At 39.3% G+C, this 19,533-nt stretch overlaps 1 protein-coding gene and 1 pseudogene across 4 annotated transcripts in view; both read right to left on the reverse strand.

Annotated features, from left to right (window-relative positions):
• DYNC1I1 (dynein, cytoplasmic 1, intermediate chain 1) overlaps nucleotides 1-19,533 on the reverse strand; it is a 248,208-nt gene that overhangs the window by 68,928 nt on the left and 159,747 nt on the right. The gene's annotated exons all lie outside the window — the stretch shown is intronic.
• On the reverse strand, nucleotides 18,974-19,412 carry LOC106727791 (annotated as a pseudogene).

Raw genomic sequence — 19,533 nt, forward strand, 5'->3', positions numbered from 1 at the left:
TTTGTCCTCACAACACCCTGCAAGTGTGCAGGACACAACTTGCAAACATAAGTAGCTGCCTTGAATGTGGTACACGCCATGACTAAATCATAGGAGCACATGTGTATGATGGGGGAAGATTTGTTTTAGCTAAGAAAGAGAAGAGAGGAGAGTGGAAAGGGCAGGATAGTTAGAAAGATCTCATGGAAGGAAATATATATGAAGTATGAACGTTCAACAAAGAGAGAGGAGCCCAGCTGGTATGGCTCAGTGGTTGAATGTTGACCCAGGAACCAAGAGGTCGCCAGTTCGATTCCCAGTTGGGGTACATGCCCAGGTCATGGGCTCCGTCTCCAGTAGGGGTGTGTAGGAGGCAGGCAATTGATGTTTCCATCTCTCTCCTTCTCTCTCTCAAATCAATAAAATATATTTTAAAAAACCCAAACAAACAAAAAAACAAGTAGAGGGGGAAATAAAAAACAGAGATGGATAATGGGAAGGAAAGACTAGAGGCACCAAAACAGAGCCTAATGAACAGCCCACAGTCTGGTTTGGCTGGGAAAGAGGTTACATGGAAGAGGCCAGTAGTAGGAAATGTGGCTGAAGAGGTCACCTGGGCCAGACAAGACAGGGCCTTGAGTGGCAGGCACTATTTGGGTTTCTGTGGACAACAACAAGAAATCATAGCTTTCTGAGCAACAAAGAGGATCAAAGGTTATAACTGACAAGCCAGCAAAGTAAAGAAGTGATTGGGGAAAAAAAATTATGACCTCTTTCTGACTGGGAAGCTAAACACCCATTTCTAAAAAAATCAGATCTGCTACCAGCCTAAGGCTTTCTAGTCAAAAACAGTCTCAGACACTCTGAGGTAGATTAAAGAATGTGGACTATTTTTCAATGTCATGTTTTCCTAGTTTGAATGATTTTCAGTTCCAATTCCTTGAACATGTTTCAATGGAGAACATGCATGTGTGCTCCAATCTGGTTTTCATAAAGTTCAAGAATAACTCTCAATAATGATACTGAATTAAAGAAAAAGAAAATAATGCCGGTCAGCTTCTTGTTTTACACATCCCACAGAAATGATTCTTAGTTTTCAATTGATGAAATTCTTATGTTGCTTGAGCTATGTTGGAAATGTTTTCTTTAAAGCTTCAGAAAGACTTAAAATTATCCAGGTGGTACCAACAATTGAATTTACCAAAGCTCCAATCAATATGGACAAAGGAATGTCATTGAATTAGAAAAATCCAGAATTCGACCACTTGATTGCTTCTGCGTTTCAGTTAAATCCCAGCAAATACTGCTCCAAAACTTACACAGTTTGTTGAGAGACTAAACTAGAGAAAAATGAACAGTGTGGGTATTTCTACAAAACTGAAACACACAGTCAGCAATCAACTAGACTCCAATCCCACAAAGTGAGAACTCTACTTCCTACTTTTTCATTCATTTGTTTGTTTACTCTTCATTCATCACAGCAAGTGCCCACTAAGTGCTAACCCAATCACTTCAAAAAATTGTAAATGTCACAAAAGCCCTCATCTCAAATTCAGAATTCTATCTACATTTGATAAAATGTCAAATTAATGCTGACAAAGAGTAACAACCCTTTAGGGCACTAGAGTTCTGCCACCAGAGGCTACTCTGTTTTACTGCAAACCAGCCTTTACAATATCTCCATGAAAAATGGAGTGGACATACTTATTTTATATTTGAAACATTAGAAATGGAGGAGTATCTATATGATTCTTAAATGCCCACTTATTTTTAAAGCTGAATACATTAATTATACTACATAGTCTCTGTGTTATAGAATATATATATATAAAGGCTCAAACCAGATCTCCAGGGTATGCCACGTCTAACATGCTATCATTCATATGGAAACGTTAAGGAAGTATGATCTCAATTATCTAGATGTAACGTTTAGAATTCAGTCATTTCTTGAGATGTTTTTAAGTGCCCTGATGTTTGATGTAATGGTGGCAAATGTTTGGATGATTGACTAAATTTTTTATTTTTCATCCAAATGCTTAGGTTCCTTTTGAACAGTCCCCCAACTCAGCGCTGATGGAGAAAGCTCCTCTTCTAATTTGGAAAGTATGCATCAACCTCCTAGGAGCAAAGTGTCTTGGAAAAAAACCCTGCAACCTCCGGCTGTTCATGCAGCTACTGATCTAGTTGTTGCTGCCAATTGTCATGGAATTTATAGACTGTCAGCACAAAGAGCAAAGGATGATATTGTCCTGTCAGTTACAGCCGCGGCTAAAGAGTAAAAAGGCATTCCAGAAAAACTGATTGACACTAAAACATGTGATTTTTTGTTGTTCTCCTTTTAACAGTACACTTTTCTGAGGCATATTCTATGAAAAGCATTAATAATATCATTTTGACACAATTTAATCACTTTCCTAGGCATTTAACATTTTGTATTAATTCAGTTATTCAGTGTCATAATAAAGCATTATTAAATTACATGGTTAATACAATTTAGACAAACAAAATCAACTGGAAACGAGAAGTTTTCCTACCTTGTTATTCTTGGCTCTATAAAAATGTATATCTCTCTCTATATATTTTTGTAGTTTTAACTTTTTACCTATTTTATTTTATTCTTTACAATATTAGAGCCTTAGAATTATTTTCAGAAATAATATATGGCCTTTATGCATTCAAATCAAGTAGTTTACCCAAGTGGAAAAGTAATGATCAAGTTGACAAGAATTTTTAGATGATGCTGTCTAATCAAAGCTCCCCTCACTCTACATGTGAACTCTGTTTTCAGACGGCCAGTGATTTCATTGATGTGGCCATGCTGACAGTCAACTCAAGGGCCCAGAAATGCAAGCTCATATGTTAAAGGCTTGATGTAAAACTGATGAGCCTGACCGACTAGATACAAACTAGTAACACACGAGGTATAATTCCAGGACGAGTATCACATCTTGATGATTTGCATACTGTATAGTTCCCCTAAATTACAACAAGCAAGGCGTAGGCTATGCTTTCAGGATCAGGCCATCTCTGTTGACCATTTTCGGTGTCCTCTGCAGAGGCAGCGCCCCTTTCCCCATATTGCCCATGTCCACTTGAACACGAGTTGACCCACTAAACTGGGTTCCACACCCTCATCATGCATTTCGAGACAAGGCAGTTTATTTTACCCCGTTCACCGAGGGAATTCCACTGAGACGAGACGGGTGGAGACTTCACTTTCAATGTCTCCCTCCGCTCACTGCACACCACTGTACTCAATTGCAGTCAGCCCAACCCCTTCTTAAGTGGCTGTGGGGGCTGTTTTCTATTTTACAGAGCTAATCCAGACCAGCTTAGAGATGGTACTTCCCCTTAACCACAGATCCAGCTGCCTAGGACAAATCGCCCTTGGCCGTTGCTGGCTGGGCAGCCGGTCCCCTATGCTCACATTTGATCTGGCTTGTCCTTCTGTGTATGGCACTCAGCCCACTCTCCAGCCACCATGCCTGGGTGGGAGCAATAGGGGTCTTGCATTCGAAAGTATCTCCTATTTCAAGTACCATCTCTTTTGGGGAGATGTTGGTCCCCGGAGAGGGAATGGCCATATTGTTGCCATATGCTGTTTAATGGTGGCTGATATTTTATTTGCCTAAAAGCAAATGCCTGACTGTCAGAGGGCTCTGAGGCAGACAGATCAGATGCTTCTGGCTACTAGTGAGCTAGTATGTATTTCTGCAAGTACCTAAGAAACTCACAGAGATATTTCTTTTGTTAATGGAAACACATGGAATTGGAGAACACTGCTGTTGAAAACCTCTCTTATAAAGGCAATCATGTAGCACCAGGCATCTGACTGCATGCAAGGTGTAAAGGTGCTAAAGCCAACCACAGGAGTCACAACTTGGGCACTTAACTTGAATGGAGATGAAGGAAAAGGGTTTTGTTTCCTTCTGAGCTCTCTTTTCCTTTGCCTAAGTTTCTATCCCAGGTGCACATGGCATTCTTCTAACTCTAAGAAGAGTGACCATCTACTCAAAGTTATCACCCCATTAGAAATTAACTTGCATGCTACTTCTTGACAGAGTTTATATTTTTTTAAAAAAGCAGCTCATGCTAAAATTTGATTTCCTAAAGATTAGAAACCAGTCGTTCTGAGACTCTCCTTAGAATCCCTTGCAATTTTTATGCCTTTCAATATTGAGACTATCCTGTGCCCAGACCTGTGTGCTGAAAATACAAAAGTTAGTGATCAAACCACACTGAGATGCCACTTCACATACATTAGGATGGCTGTAATTGTTAAATGTTTACATGTCAATTATCTATACCAATAATAGAGGAATATGCAAATTCGCTGGGACACCGTCCAGTGACCAATCAGTATGGGGCGGGGCCACGGTGGAGAGCTCTCAGCATACCTGCACCAGGGGTCCAAAGGGGTCGGAGAGGAAGGGAGAGCAGATAGGTAGTTAAGGAGATCAGGCTAGGAGGGGAGAGCAGTTAGGGGGATCAGGCCAGCAAGGGTAGAGGAATATGCAAATTCGCCCGGACACCGTCAGGTAACGACCAATCAGGATGGGGTGGGGCCACGGTGGAAAGCTCTCAGCATGCCTGCACCAGGGGTCCGAAGAGCACGGAGAGGAAGGGAGAGCAGATAGGTAGTTAGGGAGATCAGGCCAGGAGGGGAGAGCAGTTAGGGGGATCAGGCCAGCAAGGGAGAACAGTTAGGGCCATCAGGCTGGCAGGGGAGCAGTTAGGGGCATCAGGCAGGCAGGCAGGTGAGCAGTTAGGAGCCAGTGGTTCCGGATTGCAAGAAGGATCCCGGATTGGAGAGGGTGCAGGTCCGGCTGAGGGACCCCCTCCTCCCATGCACGATTTTCGTGCACTGGGCCTCTAGTACCTCAATAAAGCTGGGGGAAGATAAAAAGGAAAATAACAAGTGTTGGTGAGGATGTGGAAAAACTGGAACACTCATACAATGCTGATAGGAATGTAAAATGAGACAGCCACTCTGGAAAACAGTCTAGAACAGTGGTTCTCAACCTTGGCTGCACCACATTAGAACCTGGGAATCTTTTTAAAATCCTGATTTCTGGGCCTCACACTCCAGAAATTCTATTTCTTTGTTATGGGGTGGGGCCACAACATTAGTAACAAAGAAACAGAATTTCCTGTTTCTTTGGAGGAATTTCCTGTTTCTCATTCCTGGAGGATGAGGCCTGGAAATCAGGATTTTAAAAAGATTCCCAGGTGATTCTAATGTGCAGCCAAGGTTGAGAACCACTGGCCTAGAAGTTCTTGCAAAAGTTAAAACAGAAAGTTAACATATGACCTAGTAATTCCACTCCTAGGTATATATCCAAGATAACTGAAAACATATGACTAAACAAAAACATGTACATGAATGTTCACAACAGCATTTATAGTAGCCCCAAAGTGGAAACAACCCAAATGTCCATCAACCAAGGAACAAATTAACAAGTAGGAAATCCATACAATGGACTATTATTCGTCAATAAAAATAAATGCAGTACTTGATGCAGCTACCACATGGATGAACCCCGAGAACATTATGCTAAGTGAAAAGGTCACGAAAGACCCGATAGTGTATAATTTTATTTATATGAAATGTCCAGAATAGGCAAATCCATACAGGCAGGAAGTAGATTAGTGGTAGCTCAGGGATGGGGGCCTGGAGAGAATGGGATATAGGATTTATTTTTAGGGTGGGGTATCGATAAAATGTTCTGGAATAGATAATGGTGATGGCTAACAACTTTGTGACTATACCAAAAACACTAAATTGTACACTTTAAAAGGGTGAATTTTTGGTATGTGAATTATATCTCAATTTTTGAAAAAGTTAGTGTGTAGACATGATTTTGATCTCATGGAGTTTATCAACCTTTTATTATCTTCAGGACAACTGTCTGGACTATTTTGATCACTCTTTCCTCAAATAATTATTCAATCCTCTTTACTTTCCCCGGAAAATCTTCAGTTTCTGCGCCACAGGAAGCACTGAGGCGGAAAGGTAGGGTTAACACACTCGGAGTCCCCAGAGCTGACTTCTTGCTCTGAAACCTACTAGCTTTTTGGGGCGGCAAATTTTCAATTTATTTATTTATTTAAATTTATTTTTCAATTGTAGTTGTTATACAATATTTTATTTTTTTCAGAAGTACAACATAGTGGTTAGACATTTATATACCTTATGAAGTAGTCATCCTGATAAATCTAGTACCCATCTGACACCATACATAGTTATTACAATATTATTGTCTATATTCCCTGTACTGTACTTTACATCCCTGTGACTGTTTTTATAACTGGAAATTTGTACTTCTTAATCCCTTTCACTTTTTCACCCATTCTCCCAAATCCCTTTCTACTTGGCAATCATCAATTTGTTCTCTGTATTTATAAGTGTGTTTCTATTTTGTTTATTCCTTTTATTTTGTTTTTTAAGTTATACATATAAGTGGAATCATGGTATTTGTCTTTCTCTTTCTAACTTATTTTACTTGACATAATAACCTCTAGGTGAGTGATATTCAATTGCAGTGTGCCGCAATACATTTTAAAACATTTAATATCTGGTTATTTAGTCAGAGGAACTGACCTCTTTTCCCTCAGATTGTCAAATAAAACAATAATAGTCAACACAACACTAGCTGTCTGGTGTGAATGAATCAAAATTACACCTATTTTTTGGTCATATTGGCAAAAAATATGCAATTTTTGCTATGCTACAGAATTTAGTAATTAGTTTATGCATGTCATGAAATAAAAAAGGTTGATAATTGCTGCTCTGGGTCCATTCATGTAATTGCAAATGGTAAAATTTCATTATTTTTTATGGCTGAGTAGTATTCCATTGTATATATATGTACTGCCTCTTCTTTATCCATTCATCTATGCATGGACACTTAGGTTGCTTCCATATCTTGGTGATTGTGAATAATGCTGCAGTGTACATAGGGCTGCATAAATCTTTTTGAATTAGGGTTTTGGATTTCTTCAGATCAATACCCAGAAGTGGGATTTCTGGGTCATATGGTAGTTCTAATTTTTTTAGGAACTCTATATTGTTTTCCATAGTGGTTGTACCAATTTGCAATCCCACCAATGCTGTGAGGTGTCTACGCCTGAATTTTCAATTCATAATAAGAGCATGATAGTTCTCACCTTGCCTACAAACAGAGCATTTTCTTTGCCTCTTTTCACTGGGATTATTGGAAGATTTGAATTGAGAAATGCAGTTTAAAGACTGATAAACAATATGCTCCATATAGAGTTAAAAATGACTAGTTTGTGATTTGAAGAAACATCTCTAGAGAAAACGAAGGTCAGGTTCAGAGGACACCTCATTTTGATTAACAAATCTTTCCTAAACAATTCCATTAGTAATGCATGGTCTTGCCTTGATGAGAAACTTTTAGAAGGGTTACTACACATGCTTAATTCCTTGGAGTCCTTGTTTTGAGCAGCCCTCCCCTTCTGTCTGGGACATTGATTCTCTGGGCTTCCCAGATCCTTATGTCTCCTTATAGGTCCTGTGTTGATGGGAATTCCAAGTCCTAACTTTTACTGACTTTGGAAAACGAGTTAGAGAAGAAAGAGACAATAGTGTACAGTTAGCACCAAAGATAATTCTGCAGTGAAAGCCAAGATTACATAAAGGCCATATTATTATTCATATGTATACTGATACTTCAAGTACTGACAATTTATGGGAATTTAGGCTCTAAATCACAGTTGGTAGTCCCTTCAGTACCAGTACTTTTGAATACAATAAAATTCTGGGCAATCGGATAATTTGCACACTACTTCCAGGGAATTTTCTGGAAAATGTTAAAGTATATTTCACATCTTGAATCAAAGCTGGAATCTATTTATTGGTGATGTGACTTTACATCTGACTATTACTAATTCATCATTTACAGGTGCATGAACCCCTCAGGCTATTTCCTAAATTAGTGTTACTTTAAATTTGCCTGTACCTTAGCATCATCTGAGGAGATTTAAAAGATTCCCTAATGATTAAGCCATAGGACATACCAATTAATCAGAATTTCTGAGGGTAGGACTCAGGCATCAATATTTTTAAAAATTCCATAGGAAATTCCCATATGCAGTCAAGTAAAAAGTAGTGTTTTAAATCAATGGTTCTCAAACTTATCTGAATATAAGACGACTTAGTTGATTAAAGACACAGATCGCTCCTCAAAATATTAAACATAGAACCACCATACAACCCAGCAATTCCACTTCTGGGTATTTACCAAAGAAAACAAAAGCATTAATTTGAAAAGATAAACACACCCCTAGGTTCATTATAGTATTATTTATAATAGTCAAGATATGAAAACAACCTAGATTTCCATCAACAGATGAATGGATAAAGAAGATGTAAGACACACACACACACACACACACACACACACACACACACACACACACACATACACACACACACACACAATCCATATCTATATCCATATCTATATCCATATCTATATCCATATCTATATCTATATCTATATCTATATCTACACACACACACAATGGGATATCACTTGGCAATAGTAAGGAATGAAATCTTGCCACTTGTGACAATATGGATGGACCTAGAGGGTAATAAGTGAAATAAGTCAAACGTAAGAAAACAAATATCATATGATTTTATTTATATGTGGAATCTAAAAGAAAGGAAGAAACAAACAAACTCATACATACAGGGAACAAACTGATAGTTGCCTGAAGGGAAAGGGGTAGGGAAATGGGTGCAAAATGGTGAAGGAGAGCAAGAGGTAAAAACTTGCAGTTATATAATAAATAAGCCACAGGGATGTAGTGTACAGACAGGGAATATAGTTAATAACTTTGCCCTGTGACAGATGGCTGTTAGTCTTTTTGTGGTAATCACATCATAAGGCATATAAATGTCAAATCATTATATTGTTCACCTGAAACTAGTACAATATTGTATGCTGCCAACTACACTTTAATAAAAAAACAAACAACAAAACAAAACAACAACAACACAGATTCCCAAGTCCCAGCCTGGGTCTACTTAATCAACATTTTGAAGAGACCTGTTGGTCTGTGTGTTTAACAAGCACCTGGTGCTTTGTAGCACTGAGAAATTTGGAGCACCGGTTCTAAAACAATGAATCTGGGTATAACCCAAGGTCACTGTGGGATGAATTTCCTCTTCCATCAATTTAGGCCAAGCATGTCAAACTTGCGGCCTATGGGCTGCATGAGGCCCACAACGAATATTTTTGTGGCCCAGCCAATATAACAGTGTGAGCAATTATTTACATTTATGAAAGGCAATGTCTCCTGTCAGATCCAGAATTACTGACATTCACCTTGGGTCAGTTTTGAAAGTAATCACTGAGAACAAGATTTCCCCCGAAGTAGGAAAGATAGTAGCAGAGAAGAGATGCCAAGTGTCAGGAAGAAAACATTAATTTTATCATTGCTCCTGTATATGTATATATATATATATACTTTTCAAAATAAACCTACGTTTCTATGAAAATTGAAGCTTTTGTTTTTTTGTGGCCCACATAAACTTAAACCTTGTTTATTTGGCCCATGTTAGCCTTTGAGTTTGACATGCTTGATGTTGGCCATGCCTGAGATGTTTCCTTCATGGGGTCACACACCATTTCACAATCTGACCAATGGAGACACACACATGATACAGTAAGTGTTTCCTGTTAAAATGCCACTGCTTTGTTTCCTTCCATTTCATTTACTAGTGTTTACATCTCTTACTTCCCTCCCCTCCTAAATGAGTAGGCTCTTCAAACATGATCATTAAGAAAAGGATAGTGAAGGTTTAGGTCCCCACTTCCCTTTAGGACCACCTTCTAGACTGACACTGAACACCTGAAAGTTTTCTCATTGTTAGGAGAGCTAATGATCATTATCACTGTCACACCGGGTTACATGCTTATTCGCTTGTGGGGGTGTGCCAAAAATTTTGAATACTTGCTAAGTGCCAAACATATCGTACGCATCTCTCTATATCAGTTTCATTAGGTGGGTAATTTTGCCTCTATTTTTTCAGATTACAAAACTCAGGCTCAGACAAATAAAGCCACTGGCTTAAGAGCAAATCAATAGTAAGTGGTGAAGCTCAAATCTGAACTACAGCCCTGGCTGACTTAGAAGCCAATATACTGTGAAATCTTGCATCAGTTGAATGCAGGTACATTTTCTCATTGAGATACACAATCCCGCCTCCTGTGCACCACACTTGTGACTTCATACCGTGGGACTGGTAATCACAGACAGAGCCTCATGCAGCCCCACACGGCAGAATGGACTTTGAGCTGTAGAAATTGATCACCTGACTCAGCTCCTAGCCTACTGGTTGCAACAGGTGATGACAAAGCTAATTAGTACCAACCGTAGTGATATTTACCATGAGGTGGGTACTCCCTGCTGAGAACTGGTTGAGACCAATTAATTCTTTCATGGGCATCTACTGAACAGCTAGCAGCTGGAAACCAATTGGGTCACCACAGACAAGCTCTGTGTGTATTGTCACTACTTTAGGAGAAAATGCTTTGTTTTCATCTTGTCACTACACAGTCAAACCAAAAATGCCATTTCAGTACAACAAGTTCTTCTTAAATGACTGTTTATCTACACCCCCCCAATAATTATGTGAATTATTATTAATTATTGTGAAAAGGGAAGACTTCCTCTGCTCTAACTACTTAGGTGGCACTGGTAATCACAGACAGAGCCTCATGCAGCCCCACACGGCAGAATGGACTTTGAGCTGTAGAAATTGATCACCTGACTCAGCTCCTAGCCTACTAGTTGCAACAGGTGATGACAAAGCTAATTAGTACCAACTGTAGTGATATTTACCATGAGGTGGGTACTTCCTGCTGAGAACTGGTTGAGACCAATTAATTCTTTCACGGGCATCTACTGAACAGCTAGCAGCTGGAAACCAATTAGGTCACCACAGACAAGCTCTGTGTATATTGTCACTACTTTAGGAGAAAATGCTTTGTTTTTGTCTTGTCACTACACAGTCAAACCAAAAATGCCATTTCAGTACAACAAGTTCTTCTTAAATGACTGTTTATCTACACCCCCCCAATAATTATGTGAATTATTATTAATTATTGTGAAAAGGGAAGACTTCCTCTGCTCTAATTACTTAGAGACAGACACAGGATCTTGGGAATAGTCTTCTGAACTCAAGAAATATGAAATAATACACATGCATTTTTAAAATAAGAGGTTCATATATGAGATAGATATCTTGGACAGAGTGGTCACATTTTGGAAGTTAGAGAAAAGGATGGCCTGTGTTTAGGAAAAAGTTTAAAAAACAACCGGCAGTGAAAACTTTTAAGTGCATTTCATCATTACCTGTACCTAAAGAGTCTCTTAAGATGCAAGACACATACTAAACTTCCAGGTGAAAATGAGCCTTTATAAACACAAACATTTTCTTGGTACATTCCAGCTAAAAACTACCCAAAAACAAGGTGAAGAATCTGGGTAACAAGTTCTTTCAGATGCAAAGCCATTCCTAGAAAGTAACTGCTTCAAACCATCAACTACATGACCTGTTGGAAACCTTGCTGGTGCCAGGTGTTAGGGTAGAGGTGACCCATCACAGTTACATTGCAGAACAAAAAGGAAATTTCAGCTTTCTTATTTGCAAAAAGAAAGTTTGTTTCCCTTACAAACTTTGTTTGTAAAGGATCAGTGGCTCTCCCTCTGACTTCAATCCTGACAGCCTAGTCAGAGTTCTGTAGAGAATCAGAACAAGCATTACTCATTTTTAATAAGCATTTTATAATAGTTTCAAATTTGCAGAAAAGCCTACACCTCACAGCCTGTTCTCCCTATAGTTAGCATCTTCCTTCTTGTTACATTAACATAGGTCATTTGTCACAACCACTGAACCAATATTAATATACTGAAGTCCATACATAATTCGGATGCTCTGTGTTTTTACCCAATGTCCTTTTTCCGTCCCAGGATCCCATCTAGGGCACCACATTCCATTTAGTCATCATGTCTCCTGAGCTTTCTCTAGTCTGTGACAGCTTCTCTGCCTTCCCTTGTTTTTGATAATCTTAACTGTTTCAAGGGGTACTGGTGGTCGGGTATTTCCTTGAATGTCCCTCTATTTGGGTTTGACTTTTTTTTTTTAACTTTTGATTAGGTCTAGACAAAGATCTTTTTAGATCTTATAAAACATCAGGAGCAAAAAAAAAAATCCAAGATTTGAGGTCAGTTGATAAAAAGGGGGTATAACATGCACACACACACATATTTAATTTTTATTAATTTGTTTATTACAAATTAATAAAAATTATGGATAAAGCAAGGTGGGGATATGCCATCATACCTGACAATAATGGTCACTGAAACACGCCCAGGTCAAAGAAGCTTTTTCAGTACAGATTTCTAATCCTTTACCAACCCTTTAGTCAGTCTCTCTCTCTTTCTTTGTCTCTTTCTCTCTCTCTCAGGCAATATGAAACCCAGGTTGCTATGTGTAGGCTGGAATAGGGATGAGGTACAATCTGAGAGCAAACTTTCACTTCATAAAAAGAATAAGAAGAGATGAATTTATGGATTGCTTTACATGTTAAAAAACACCAGCTTTCTTCAAATCAAATGTCTAAATCCTGCTTAATTAAACAATAGGAAGTTGATATTTGGGTATGGCATGGGTCGGCATCCAACCCTTTGATTGATGTTGTATGAATTAGACAGAAGAGATTATTTGAGAGAAGAAAAAGCGTTCTACTCTGACAAGAAAGAGTGTAGGCAGCATTAACTCTAGTGCTTGTTAAAACATGAAGGATTGGTAGAAAAAAAGAGAGGGAAAAATTGTGAATGTCTTTAGTTTAGTATCTTCAAAAATGCTTGGGGTTTCTGAGAATGGCTCACCCAAACCACATGAAAGTGATGTTAAGGGATTCAGCCACACGACTTCTCTAAATCAAGAGCTGGGACTGCTCCACTTTCACCATCAAACCATCTTACTTGAAGTGGAGCCACAAATTAAATTTATTTTTTATTGAAAAAGCACTAAATCCTTGCAAAGGGGGCAAACACAGCATTCTGAAATATGGGTCCTCCCCCTACTCTCTATCTCCTCCCCCCACCCCTCCCTTGATAAAGTTAAACCATGTAAAAAGAGAGCCAGCTTCTTTGTCTATGAACTCTTCCTTGGTTATGTAAAAAAGGTAGTAATGGCTTTTACCTATAGAATCCAAAAAAATTCATTTATCAGGTGTTCTTTTTTTTACAAGCACAATAATAAGCAGGCTAAATCAGATTCAAAACTATTGTTTTCGCAAGACTGTTTAAACACAATTGTACGATAGAGAGATCTGTGTCTTGCTTTATGGGCAATTTCTTTCTTGAATTTGTAGGGATTCATGATTTATGCTTGAGGAGGTCAAAAAAGGAAGAACATTCAGTCTCCACATGTCACTTAACAACCTCCTGCTGATAAAATAAATCTACATTTGGAGGATCCACCCATAGAGTCATGGAATCTCCCACATTAGCTCATTACCAAGCCACTTAGGTCAGAAATTATAGAGGGACGATTAAAAAAGCCCAAAAGCCTAAAGTGTTTCACTATGCATAGGCTCTTCACTTTTTTTTTTTTTTTAAGTTACTGTGGTGGTTTTGCCAGCTGTGACAGTGCATGGAATTAGTCTAAATTTAGGAGGAAAATAAAAGAATTCAGCCAGAATAGATCCCTCCTCACATTAAAACTATATGGTGAGTACAGACCCAGAGATGCAAAGGGGAAGTGAGGTCCTATAGCCAAGGAGGCAATGTGGTTCAAAGGCAGAAGTGTCTTTGTCTCTTTTTATCTGCCTGGAATTACTTAGATATGCATATGCCTAAGGCACCGAGATGAACCAGATGACCTCTTAGGACTGTGTCTAGCTTGGTGGTTCTATTGATAAACTGCTACTTTGAAGTACTGAAAAGGACCAGAAAAAACTGGGTTTAAGTGCTTGCTGAAAGATCAATGTTAGAGACAAGAGTAAACTGATTTTTGTGATTGTCATCCAATACCAAGTCTCACCCATCCCCCAATTTCCACACCCAACCTTTTCCCTATGAAGATTCTTTGATGTTTAACGAGAGACCCAAAGACTGAGAGTGACTAGAGTGTGGAAAAGGATAAAAATATGTCATGGTGGTTCATTTCTAAGCTGAGATAAATCCCCTCTTAACAGGACATTTATGTAGAGTTGGAGACCAACAGATAAATAGATGTCAAATGCCCCAGTGTTCAACCTGACCTGGTTTTTAAAAGAAGAACAAAACAATAAACAACTCAGAGACAAATAAAAATGCATGAATACAAATTCCTTTGGAGTCAAATGATTAAATTTAGGGCACCTCAGGGATTTTTCTCTGTCCTTTTTGCCCTCCAGGGAAATCCCACCTAAAAGACTTACAATGCACATTTAAAAGTCCATTTACATGGAGTTTGAAGTTCCTAGTTCTGGAAAGGCCATCTGTCAATAGAATCCTGTCTGAACCGAGTCCTTCATTGAATGATATGGGTGGCAGTGCTCGTCAGGTAGAAGAAATGTGATCACATATGTTAGAATACACCCAATACACCCAATACACGTGTCAGTCAACAATTGTATGGAGTAGAATATTTTGCGTTGTGCAGATCAAAATAAAAATACACAAGGACAGCCCTAGCCAGTTTTCTCAGTGGTTAGAGTATCGGCCTGTGAACTGAAGGGTCTTGGGTTGGATTCCGGTCAAGGGCAGGTACCTCAGTTGCAGGCTCCTCCTAGCCTGGGCCCTAGTCAGGGCTTGTGCAGGAGGCAACCAATTGATGTGTTTCTCTCACATCGATGTTCCTCTGTCTTTCCCTCTCTTTCACTCTAAAAAATCAATGGGAAAATATCCTTGGGTGAGGATAAAAAAAAATAAAAATAAATCAATGGAAAAAATATCTCCAGGTGAGGATTAACAAAAATAAAAAAATTTTAAAAATGCACAAGGACAATATTTTTCTTTTTCTTAAAAAATGTATTTTATGCAAAGAATAGGAGCAATTTTCATGGTAGTCTGAGTTTTGTTTATAGATATGTGATGATTATGTTATCTCTGAAATTGGTGGCTGCCGAGATTCAGAAAATGCCCTGTGTGCTTCTCTAAGAGTTGAAAGAGGAGAGGTGTCCAATGTTCCTTGGGACCAAGGAATAATATGAAACCAGATAATGAAGAGTTAAGAAAAACTCAGCCTGCTAATGAACTCCATCCTGCCTTGGTGAGACCACCCTCCTTTTAAGTAAGAGGTAATTTAATATGCATCTAACTCGGTTGTGTTTGGGCTTCATCCAACCTAAGAGTATCAGTGTGATAAATTATAACGAATTGTCTGCAATACTTCACAGAGTGACTATAACAGACCTGAAAAACAAGATCCCTGAGCCTGATTTTCCAGCTCTCTTCGAATACTTTTCGCCTTATTCAGACCCCTCCAAAACTTGAAAATGTTTCTTACAGCTCTCCCACACGGAAAGCTATGCGCTCTGAGCCCCATTTGATTAGATCCACAGTTGTTGGCTGTCTCTATTAAATCAAGCCCCACACTTGAAAATGACACCAACAGTGAGACCAGCCAAATAATATAAGGAGGGAACTAGCATGGCTCCTTCAGTTTCCAAAGGGTTTCTTTACATGTTAATTTCCTTTTGTAATCCACACTGGGTGTGCTGGGAAGTAGGTTAGTGACATGGACTTGATTCCTATTTCAGATTCTAAAAAAGCACCTGGATCCAGGCACCCAGGTGTCTGTGGGGAAAAGAGGCTGAAAGGGATCAAGAAACTCAAGTTCAAGGAGGGCCTGTCACTACTGCTGTGAAACTTTGTTCCTGTCACTTGACTTCTTTAAGGGCACAGTTTCTTCATTTAGGTTAAAAGCCACTGCCCTAGAGAAAAGGCCACCTCCTTTTCTTTTAATGGCTTTCCATTGTTCCAGCTCTTTAAGATGCAAAAGCAGGACCGTTATCCTAAAGACATCCTTCATAAATAAAAGTGATTGGATTGGTATTAAGCTGTTTCCTTTCCTGGTCAGAGGACAGCCGTCTTTAGGGTAACACACAAAATTTGTGTTGAAGAAGAGGCGGAATGGGAAATTTTTTTTTCATATTTACATGTTACAGATGTTGTTGCATAAAGATCCATGAGCTGGTATTTAGAACGGATTCTCTGGGTGAAAATCACGCTAATTATATCAGCTTAATTTCCTCACAGGCCAAATAAGATGGGCACTTTGAACTTGTGAGCCTCCTAAGAGCAGGAGACCACATGCTTCTCTTTTCTCTGTGCTGTGTTCTGTGCCTAAGACGGTTCCCGAGAATGAGTAGTTTGTACTCATTTCCTATAGGGGCTGTAACACGTTACCACCCACCGAGCGGCTTCAAACAATACAGATTTATTATCCTACAGTTCTGGAGCCCATGGCAGGGCTGCATTCTCTTCTGGAGGCTCCAGGGGAAAATCAATTTCCCTGCCTTCTTTCCAGCTTCCTGAGGCCAGCCTCGTTCATTGGCTCATGGCTGGTCACCTTCCACCTTCCAAGCAGCAATGGCCTGTAGAGCAGGGGTGGGCAAACTTTTTGACTCGAGGGCCACAATGGGTTCTTAAACTGGACCGGAGGGCCAGAACAAAAGCATGGATGGAGTGTTTGTGTGAACTAATATAAATTCAAAGTAAACATCATTACATAAAAGGGTACGGTCTTTTTTTTTTTTTAGTTTTATTCATTTCAAATGGGCCGGATCCGGCCCGCGGGCCATAGTTTGCCCACGGCTGCTGTAGAGTCTTGTTCACATCACATCACTTTGATATTGCTTCCATCATCCCATTTCCTTCTGAGTCTGACTCTCCTGCCAGCCTCTCACGTATAAGGACTCTTGTGATCCCAGTGGGTCCACCCAGTTGATCCAGGATCCTTAACTAAATCCCAAGATCCTTAACTGAATCCCATCTGCAAAGTCCCTTTTGCCATGTGAAGTAACATATTCCCAGTTCCTGGGATTAGGAGGTGGACATCTTTGGGTGGCCATTATTCTGCCTACCACAGCATTCAATACAAATTTGATCAACCTGTAAATATTTTGAGAAAATGGTAAACTAAACACTGAATTATTTGTTCGTTTAGCTAATTCCCACAGCCCATCACTAGCCAAAGTCAGGATCACATGCACACTGTGCACTGCGGATCCCTCCCAGACACAGGGCCTTCATACTCATTTAACCTCATGGTCACAGGACCCTGTTTTGGCTTAAAAAATGCACTCTGGTCCTATTTTGCCTGGTGGACAGACTATAACCTACTGGTGGACAGACTATAACCTGCTGTGACATATTTTCCTAACCAAGTTAAGTGACTTGTTTACTGTCATATAGAGACAAAGTTAGAGCCATAATAGAGATTTAAAACTCCTGTCCACTTCTTTTGTATCTTGGCTCACATTAAACTCCTTTCTCCAATTACCATTAAATCACATCAACCAACAAAAAAGAGGAGCTGTTCATCTTCAGGCAGTAGAGGCACAGAGCATTTTGAAATCCTATCAGAGAAAACCTAAGTTCTGCCATTATTAACAACCTCTGAGTCTTATATCTTCTCCTTCCAAAATAAACCCCACAAATCTAAGTCACAATCACCTCTCCCACCAGAGGTGCTACCAACCATCATGTCAATCAAGGTCCATACATCTTATGTCAAAACTTTTAAATTTGTCCTAATAAGTTATCTCCAACTGCCACCCAACCCTTCTCCCACCAATGTAGTTTCAGGATAATTTTGGCAGGCAACCAATAGGAACTTTAGTGATGGACAATTCCATATTTTCCTTTGGAAGTTTGGAAAGGAGTTTTTAGGGGTAAAACAGACAGGTTTAGGCAATTTTTGAAATTAAGGGTCCATGGAAAAAGCACAGGGCACATTTCCATAGACTAAGGGAGCTGGTAAATGCAGAAGGGATACATTTATAAAATAAAGGGAAGGAAGCCCCACATCCAGAGGGGAAGAAGAAAGCCCAGAGGGAATAGGGAAACAATAAGGGAGAAAGAGGGAACCTCACGTACTTCATGTGAGGTTTGAGCTTTGGAGTTGCTATAGTGTCTAATCTAAGGGGGATAGTGACCAATAAAGGGGATATCAAGGCACAAAGATCTGCAGCCTTTATAAACTAGAGAAAAGGGACTTAGTAGGATTCTTTCCCCCTCTCCACGTGAGAGTCTATACTTGTTTCTCAATAAATTTCCACCTTTTGCTATACCACCTTTTGTCTGTGGTTTCATTCTTCGACTCCACAAGACAAAGAACCCAGGAATCATCCTGTCTAGGGTAACACCACAATTTTCCCATATCAGTTTTCTAATTGTTTTGAAACTACTGACATGTTAAACCTGTTAGTCTGTGTGACTTGGGTAAACCAGTTAAAACAATCACAGGAACCTCAACTTATCTTTAACTTAATTATAGTATTCAGAAAGGGATGACAACCTACTATATTTGTCCAATGCCAGTTCTATCAATGTATCATCTATAACTGGTATCAAAGAGTAATTTGGAATAATTGAAAATTAATTAAACACTGTATGTTGAGAGAAAGAGATAAGTATTGAAAATCAGATTGACATGCAACAACACTTCAGAATTTTATACCCCTGGCATTCTTCTCTTTTAAATCTGGCAAGGATAAGATATTGTATCAGTTACAAAGTCCACAGATTTACTTATTGATTATCTTAAGTACAAACAGAATATCTCTCTGTGGCCTAGAGGAAAAAAATTGTGCAAGACTCAGAAGGTGTAAATTCTCCTGAGCAATTTTCTCTGCAATTCTCATAGGCCATTAAATATTTAGCACCTACTGTTTGTATATATAAACCTAAGGTGGGTTTAACAAACCATATAGCTCTCACTGAAGAATGAGAATTTCTTTTCTTTTTCTTTTTCTTTTTTTTGAAATACAATTTCCATTTATTTTTCCCCAAGAGAATTTTTCTTCACTCTTTAAAGACTCAGCTCCTTACATGGGCTTTGGTGGAGGTCGTGGGGCAGCACTCGCAGGTCTAAATCGGGGTGGGGGTGTTCGGTCCTTCCGGGCTTCATGAGAACGATTCCTGACTACCTTGCTGTGAATGGCACAGCTCACACAGTAATGCAGTTTCACATACAGCTTGGGAAGCATATAGGCGTCAAAGACACTTGCTTTGGAGATGTCCTGAACAGCTGCGGCCTCCACTATGTTTCGAATGACAAACTTCTTAATGGCCTTGTCCTTGGGCACGCACCAGGTGAGTTGGTGCAATGAATAGGCTGCACATGGCCGCGGCCTTTTTTGGCACGACCATTATTCCTTCTTTTCTTGGTCATCTTGGAAACGAGGACCCGAGAGAGTAAGAATGAGAATTTCTGTGGGAAAGTCTAGTTCAAAGGTAAATAAATTTCTATATATTTTTCCTAATTTAATTCTGTATTCTTGAACATAAGCCTTAAAATGT

The sequence above is a fragment of the Myotis brandtii genome, unplaced genomic scaffold (assembly GCF_000412655.1).
Source record: "Myotis brandtii unplaced genomic scaffold, ASM41265v1 scaffold48, whole genome shotgun sequence".
NCBI lineage: Eukaryota > Metazoa > Chordata > Mammalia > Chiroptera > Vespertilionidae > Myotis > Myotis brandtii.